General features: G+C 49.8%; 1 long non-coding RNA gene across 1 annotated transcript; it reads left to right on the plus strand.

Moving 5' to 3' along the window:
- Positions 1 to 316: 316 nt before the first annotated feature.
- Positions 317 to 7,663, plus strand: LOC121037712 (uncharacterized). Its single transcript, XR_005793936.1, has 2 exons — positions 317 to 3,117; positions 3,151 to 7,663. It is a non-coding gene; the product is annotated as an uncharacterized LOC121037712 (long non-coding RNA).
- Positions 7,664 to 8,768: the final 1,105 nt, after the last annotated feature.

Genomic DNA, 8,768 nt, shown 5'->3' on the forward strand with positions numbered 1-8,768 from the left:
CGTCCCGGCGTCGCGCCCCGCGCCCCGGCGTCGCGCCCCGCGCGGCCCCTTTGTCCCCGGACCGAGCCGCCCGCCCCTCCAGGGGTGGGGGGGGGAGGTCGCGCGGGGGCACGGCCGGGTGCCCTCTCCGAGCCGGTCCCCGCCGGTGACTCCCGGTGGGCTGCGCTGGCGCATCCGTTAGGGAACCTCCTTTGTTGTGGGCTGGGTGGGGGCGAGGTGGACGAGTCCCCGGCGCCCCGGGCGAGCGCAGCCGAGCGGGGTGCGCCCCGTGCCCGGGACTCCTTGGGATTTGAACTCGCAGCGCGGGGGCCTCGGCGGCCCGGCGCCCTCACCTGCCCCGGGCGCCCCCGGGTGGGCCGCGGCCCGGTGGGCAGGGCACGCGCGCCCACGCCGCTCACAGCCCCACACTTGCGCCCGGGAGTCGCTTTGGGCGTGTTTCTCCCGTTCTTGGGCGACTCTGCTGGTTGATGCTGAACAGTTCTGGGCCGTTTGCCTGGAAACAGCTGTATCTTTGCTTTCCCACGACTGTGCTGTTGCGGGAGGACCGGCCGGAGCACCAGTGGGGCTCCTGTGCGGCGCGGCTTGAAAAGTTAGGACCCCTTGCCTGTTACTTGTATACGTTGAACAGCTACAACCACGTTGTATCTGGGAGTGAAAGCAAAGCGAAACTACATCTTAGTGTTCTAAGCACAAATTGTTTTCCTCGTTTTCATTTCCTCCGCTGTGTGTTTGCCCGGAAAGGATCTGGGAGCTCGGCTTGCTGGAGTAAAGGCTCCCAGCCCCGGTGGGTCCTTGATGTACTGCTCTTTCCTTTTTTTCCCTTCCCCTCAGACAGAATAAAGACGTCCGCCGTTACCCAGTGGGGGAGCCTTGTAGACAAAACCCCGGGAGAGTGTGGCTTCTTGGCCCAGTTTGCACCGCCCCCCCCCCATTTAAAATTATTTTGCTACTTGCCACTTTTCCTACTTACTGGCTCACTGTTTCAGATCCTAATCTTGCTCTTAGGTTTTGTTTGTTTGTTTGTATTTACTTCTCTTCTGGAGGATTGATTGCCACCAGCCCCCGCTTCACTCTTCACTGGGTGTAAAATGTGCTAACTGTTAGGTGCCAGGAGAAACCGGTAGTTCGCACACATGCCTCATCATCCCAGACCTGACCCTTTACTGGCTGCTCCTTCATCGGTGTCGAAAAGGCTGGTGATCACAGCAGCAATTAACTGCAGACGATTTCTCCCAGCCCCGGAGTCAGGCCAAGCGCCATGCTCGGTTTAAACGCTCTTCAGTAATGGTGACAAAATACTTTCAAAAGAGGAGTCTCTAGAGCACGTTATTTGGGTGCAGTAATATTGACCAAAAGATTTATGACTTCCAAGGAGAGATTGCTAAACTCGGTGGCAAACAAATGAGAGAAAGTTCTCTAATTTGGAACTAGGAATCTCTGACTTAGAGTGTCTAATTGAAAATCTTAGCAAAGCAAAGCTAATTGTGAGAGCTAGCTTTTCAAACAGCCAGGACTTTAAAGGATGAGCCACTCACTTGCAGGGACCCCTGTTCCTGCCTGGGAAACCAAACTCATTGCTCTTGAGTTTGGGATGCTTTCACTTCCCTTTAATTATTCTCTTAGGCCCAAGCACATTCCTTTCCACTGGCTTGACTCTAAGCCACAAGGTATCGCCTAGTATCTTAGGATATCTGGCGTGTGAATGGACACTCTCTGGTCAATCACCATTGACTTACCAGGCATTATCATTGTACTTCATTTTTCCTTGCTTAATCAGAGATACATGGATATGAGTTATGGGTGTACACAAAAATCCAAAAGTAGTAATTTGTCTAATTTTAAAATTGTTTCACTCTTCATGCCATCAAGAATTTTTTGCTTACTTCTTTGCAGAGTTACTAAAAAGTTGAAATGACTTCAATACTCATCCAATCAAAATACATTGAAAAGTACATTTGAATGCAAAGTGCTGTAAGTCAATCAAATCTGAACTCAGAAGCCAACATGAATGATTCTTGGGTCACCTGTGCCTTTGAAAGAGTGTCTGAGTCACACTTTTACCTGCATTTGTACCTGTCCCAACATCACCTCCTGTGCTGGGTGAGAAGTGCACTCCCCACTCCCCATATGAAAGGCTATTTGATTTTATATTTGACCATATATGCCGTGGCCCTATTGTTCATTTACTAGTAGATGGGTTTTATCGGCCAGTGACTTTTCCCCAAGCCGAATCTGCCCTGACTCTCCCGCACAGCTTTTCTTTCTGAGACAGGAAAGGAGGAATAGGGTGCAAGCCTGAGACAAAACTGTGCCCCTCGTGTTATGGCCGTGAGTGCCCTCTGTTCTCAGTTAAGCAGTCAGACGGAAGGGAGGTGTCCCCACCACACGCGGCCTTCAGACTCCTCCCTCACTGGTCCCAGGGACACCCCTTTCAGAGATTATTTCTCAGGATCAGAAATGTGCACTTCCCTATGTGTGTGGTGATGCCTGCCCAGTGGTGTTGGCACCGTCAGGCCCTCACTCACTCTCCTGGGACTCAGTGACCCGGAACTGCAATGAAGTGAGAGTTAGTTCCCGTGTGAGTATGGACTGTGTTCTGCTGCAAATGTAATTTAAACGAGAAGGCTGATTTCCAATTTAGACCCAATGACAGAGACACCACCAGCAGCCCAATATTTCAGGAGTGCCATTGGTGAAGACATGATCCAAACCATCCTGTTCTTAACGTATAGACTTGATCAGAAGGAAGGTGTATGCGACAACTAGGTAACAACCGGCAGGAAGAGTGTGTGTGCATTGTGAGTGTGTAAGGGTGGACCCTCACAGATGTATTAGTGGTGTCGATTAATCACATACGCAAAGAGCCAGTGCGGTTTAGGGACGAGACAATCTTCAATTTTATCTGCTTTGATTAAGCAACTGAATTTGGAGGACTCATTCACCCTCCGCCTCCGGCCCTGGCAGACTTGCCCCTTCTCCCAGGGACCCCTCCCTCCCTTCCTTTGTTCCATACATGTGCCCTGGGCCCTTCTTCATGCCTTGTGTTCTGCCTGGTGATGGCCGGGCCACAGTGAGGGGGACCCACCCCGCCTCTGGAAGCTCGCAGTTCGGCAAGAAGTGCTGAGCAACTGAGTGGTCAACACCACTCAGGCTGGTCAGTGCTGCGGTCAAGGTAAATCGAGGGCCGGGAGAGCCTCTAACCAGCTCTGGGGAACTCAGGGAAACTTCCCTGAGGACATCCCACCTCCAAATCAGAGGGGAAAATAGAATTATAAGCTCAGTGTATTATTTTCATGAGTGTTACGGTACATTATACTCAGAAGGGGGGATAAATCTACCCACAGGTTCTTTCGTATTCCTCCAGGGGTTTGCATTTAAAAATGAGCCTAAAGCTCCCTCCTGTGAGATACCAACATGTCATTGCCTCTGTTATTAACGTGGTAGCTGAACTTTCCTCCTGGAAGGGTAGAGACACTGAGGGACGAGGTCTCAGAGAACAGAGGTGAGAAGTGCCCAGCTCCCATCAGTGGCCCTGAGATTGGTGGTGTCCCCTCTCCTGAGGCTGCAGGCCCATCAGGATGTTTGGAAAGTTGCCGCATGGATGGCTGATTCTAGACTGGAGTGCCTTTAGGAACTGACCCAGAAAACCTACCCTCACTTGGGCAAGGGCATGAGGGAATTCACAAAACCCTGCATTATTCATTAACAAGACTGTTGGCAAATGTCTTGGGACTGGTAGGGATGGTCATAACTTTACCAGTTCAGTTATTGGTTAAGAGCTGGTAAAGGTTTTGCAGACCAGTCGAACCCACCAGCGAGGCTCTAAGACAATCCCTTTTAGAAATCCGGAGGGCATCAAGACTGGAATAAGTTACGACACTTGTTTTGCAGAAGTATATACAATGTTTGTTATAACATTTGTTCCAGAAATTTAAAAAGGATTAACCTCATTAAAATGCCTCTCCAGCACATTCGGTATTTTGAATTCTTGAGGTGGAGTGAGCAAAAGCAACAATAGAATGCCTAAAATAATATCATTAGGGGATTGTTCTTCCTGCTATTATTCAACAACCACTAAAAAATGTCAACTGTAAAACAATACAAAAGAATATTCCTACCATTCTGACGTGTACAATGAAAGAGGATATAAACCAGAACACGTTTCAATGGTTAATTTCTTTTGAGGAGTTGAACCCCGTAAGAATGACTGGGGTTAATATTTTTCTCGTCCGGCAGCCAGTGAGCTGCTTCCAGCCTTTGTTTCCCTCCATTGTTCTCCTGGTCCCAATCCAGTGACATGGGTCTCCTCTAGTTTTCTTCTGCGTCTCCCTCCTGCCTGTCCCCAGGCCTTCAGCGTTGGCTGTGCCGTGGGGTCTGCTCAGCTGGCTCCTCTGTCCTCCCCGTGCTATCTCCTCTCTCACTGGGGAGATCTCCTGGAAGGATTCCTCATCATTCCCTGAAGGGGGCTCCAGACTTTTCTCTTGATTTCCAGTCTTGGGTCTTCATGTTCCTGTGGGACAGGTCACCTGGGCTCTGGTCTCAGACTCAGTGAGAGTGTTCAGAACCCAACTTGCTGCTTTTTACCCACGCCGGACCGCCTGCCCATCCCGACTGTGGTCTTTTGGTTGTTGATGTCCCCGCGGCTCCTGACGCTCAGCTTGGACACAGTGGCTTCACCCCGAGGCCTCGCCCTCTCTGCTTTCCCACCTCCGCGTCACTCAGTCCCCAAGGCTGCATTGTCTTAGTTCTAGGGGCTTCACTGTCCCTGCCTGCTTTCTTCTCCCACGGCCACGGCCCCCTTCCGGTCTGTGCACCTTGGGCCGGGTGGCCACAAAGCCCTCCGGCTCCCGCGCCTCGTTGCGGCCACAGGTTCTGTCCATTTGTCATGTTGTCATGAGGCTAACGGTATTCAGAGAGCCCGCTTAGGACCACGTGATTCCCCTGACAGTGGCTACGTGCTGTCTAACCAAACCTTCCCTTCTTTTCAGCTGGGTGGTTTGTGTTTGTTTTTTAATAAAGACTTTATTTTTTATAGAGCAGCTTTAGGCTGACAGGAAGGTGCAGACAATGCCCCCCACACCCCCTCGCCCCCCACTTGAGCACAGCCTCCCCCATTATCAACGTCGCCAGCCAGAGCGCCCCGTTTGTCCCAATGGATGAGCCTATGGTGACGCATCATTGTCACCCAGACCCAGAGTGTCTGGTTTACATGAGGGTCACCCTTGGTGTTGTGCGTTCTGTGGGTTTGGACAGATGTGCAGTGACATGTCGCCGTCACTGAATATCACACCACGCGTTTTCACTACCCTCAAGATCCCCTGGGCAACTCTGCTCATCCTTCCCTTCCCCCACCCTCCTGGCAACCACTGATCCTTTTATTGTCTCTACAGTGCTACCTTTTCCAGAATGTCATATAGAACGTAGCCTTTTCACACTGGCTTCTTTCTCTCGGGGATACGCCTTTCAGGTTCCTCCGTGTCTTTTCATGGCTTCATAGCTACTGTGTTTTTAGCACTGAGTAAGAGTCCACCTTCTGGACGTACTGCTGCTTATACATCCATCACCTACCGAGGGGTATCTTGGTTGCTTCCAGGTTTTGGCGATTATGAATAAAGCTGCCGTGAACATCCAAGTGCAGGTTTTTGTGTGGACATAAGTTCTTGCCTCCTTTGGGTAAACACCTGGGCATGTGATTGCTGGGTAGTATGGCGGAAGCATGCTCAGCTATGGGTGCCCACCATGCTGTGTTCCAAGGTGGCTGTGCGTCCCCACCGTTATCATTATGAACGAGAGTTCCTGTGTCTCCACCACACCCTCCTCAGCACTCGGCGTTGTTGGTGTTGGGTTTTGACCATTCTCCATAGTAAGTGTGTCTCGTGGTGTCTCATTGCCACTTTAATTTGGATTGGGTTTGCGTGCCCACCGCAGCCCGGATCCGTGGAATTTATGTGGCCTTCTTCTTCGTGACCCCCCAACCTAGAGGTTGGGTAATTGTCACAATGGACCAGTCTCTGTGTTCCATGGGATGATGTAATCGCTTTGAGCCTCAGGTCCCTACTCTAATAATATGATGTCCGTGGGAACCTTCACATTGCCCAGTGCAGTTGTGCCCTCAAAGCAGGTCAGAACTCAAGAAATGTGGGGTGTTATCACTGCCGCGTGGCTGGGATCTCATCGTCTTATGTGTGTTAGTCTGACGGCCCTGACAATTCCGAGACACTGGAGGACACGGCTTCTTTTGAAAACGCCCCCACTACGCGAGGAGCGCCTGTCCCATGGAGGGAAATCACTGAGCTCTTGTCATCGGTGCTAGTGTTTGTGGGTCGCATTCAACTCTCCACCCCGCTGGGACCCCAGGCTGGCACATGGGAGTGGTGTTTCATCTCTGTGGCGGTGTCGGGGAACGGGAATAAAATTAGTGCCAAACAAAGGTGTTTCCTCTTCATTTGGAATTTGGAGTAGTTACTGCACCATAGACTAAACACGACTTGGAAATATACACAGTGCTGAACTCTTGACGTAAATAGTTCATTCCGTGGTTTAGTGACATTCCTCGCTTTGACATCTTTGATTTTTCATCTGCTCACTATAAGAACGTTTCATGTCACCTGAGTTGTGAGTCTTGCTGGATTTGTGGTGAAGCACAAGACAAATGAAAGCACCCAATGGGACATTAAAGGAATAGTCCATGCGCCATGTGGCGTTGGTTTCACCTCCTGCTGCTGAAGGACAGTTCTTGAACCCCCCTCATCTTCTCCTGCTCTTAGAATCAGTACTTTGTTCAGAGTTTGGGAATGACTTTGTTCGTTACTGAACACATAGCTCAGTGGCCTGTGGGCATTTCTTTCTGGGTCCGATAACAGCAGGTTGTGGCTTGGTCTGGGTGAAGCCGTAATGGGAGTCCATTGCTTTCCACATGTACTGACAGTCGGAGGAGCTGTTTGTACCCTCTCTCAGAGAGAGTCTAGCCACTTAAAATAAATGTCGTGCAAACCCAGCAGAATATTTTGGAGACCTAGTATGCCTGTGTCTGACGTTTTCGTTAAAGTTGTTAAAAGTTTTATTGACTGCTTTAGAAAATCAACATATTCCTCCATGGAGAACAGAACCCAGGGCTTTGTAGTTGTAACTCGGAATGCCTCCAGAGCTGTTAGCACAAGTTTTCACGGCAGCCGCTCACACTGGGTGATGGGAAGAGGTTCAGAGAGGTGGGTGGCAGGCCACGGGGGTGCCTTCACTTGGGACAGGTGAATCTTCCCTGACATATGTCAGCTAGCACGTGGGGCATTTGGCAGGCCTCAGGATGTTACAGATAAACCGAGGATAACTATACTGGTCTATTCCTTTGTTTCTGATAAGGAAGTGTTAATGGATACTTATACATACATATGTAAGTGTATAATGTATCTATCAGTGGAAGATTGGGGGCTACGTCTGCAACAGTATTTTTTATAAAGTAAGCATATTATTTTATAATACAAAGAAACAACCACAGTTTATTCTAAAACCCCACCAGGATCCTTTCAATCAACCAGTCGGCACAGGAGTATTTATTCCTACATCATCCAAGAGCGTCAGCCCTAAAATGTCATTTTAAAATGCAGGCAACTCCTTTTCCTAAGTAGCGTTAATTTTTCAAGTCACGTTTTAGAATTTTTTTTTTTTAAAGAATACAGTAACACTTGAATGTCACAGAGTTATTACCGAGTTGTGTGAAACTTACTTACCAAGTCCAGACCATTCCTGGAGAAAGGCTTGAGTGAAGGTAACATTCTGTCTTTTTATACCTCTAACATGCAAGGTTTTATGAGGAAGAGAAAGGTCATGGGACCTATCACGTGGCCCATTTTCTGTCATGTCCATTTGGAAAATACTTGACCTGACTTTATGTCTTAAGTAGAAGTAATGGTCTATGAATGGGTCAGCTCAATTCCAGGGACTCAGTGAGCCAGGCAGAAGCAATGTGTCATTCTCTGGGACGCTTGGCTTGGGCTGTGCACACACCGCTTCTTGGAAAGACCATTGCGATGTCTCAGAGGCATCTGGAGAGGAGCCCCGCGTGGGGCAATGGACACTGTGGTTAAATTCAAGGGTGCTGGTTCCCCTCCTGCTGCACCTGTCCCCAAGCTGTGGGACCCTGTGCAACTTCCCTCCCTCTCTCCGCCCACATTTCCTCACCTGGACCATGGCGATGGTGGTGGTTGGTGCCTGGCTAAGAAGACATGTATGCAGATTAAATGAGTTAATGTTTACCAGGCGTTTATACAGTGCTGGGCACCATTCTCTTTGTTAAATGAAAAATCAGCACTGAGGAATAAGTAGTGAAGTAATTCTGTCATCAAGGCACCCCGAAGGTCACCTGGCCCAGTAGTTCTGGAACTTGTGCTCACAACAGACTCTCCCCGGGGGCTTGGTGAAGCACAGGTGCCAGGCCCCCTCCTAGAGTCCCTTATTTGGGGGTGCATTGTGCACCTGAGAGCTGCCTTTCTAGCAGGTGATGTGCGGCCACTGTTCCAGAGGCCATGGGTCTTGTCCATTCCTTTTTCTTACGGGGCCAGCTGCTTGAGGATGTGGGCTATCCACCTGCTCTTCTGGGCGTTAGTTTGCCCTCAAGTAGAAGCTGAACTGTTGTATTGAAAATGACTCACAATTCTCATTTTCTTCTTATTGGTTGTTGTTGCCACTGGCAATCCCAGTTCTAGCCCTGTGGTGCCATTTGAAGGGGGAGAAGTGGGAAGAAGGTTCTAGAAGTATATATGTGGAGTGTC

The sequence above is a fragment of the Herpailurus yagouaroundi genome, unplaced genomic scaffold (assembly GCF_014898765.1).
Source record: "Herpailurus yagouaroundi ecotype Mexico unplaced genomic scaffold, PumYag 164, whole genome shotgun sequence".
Classification (NCBI taxonomy): Eukaryota; Metazoa; Chordata; class Mammalia; order Carnivora; family Felidae; genus Herpailurus; species Herpailurus yagouaroundi.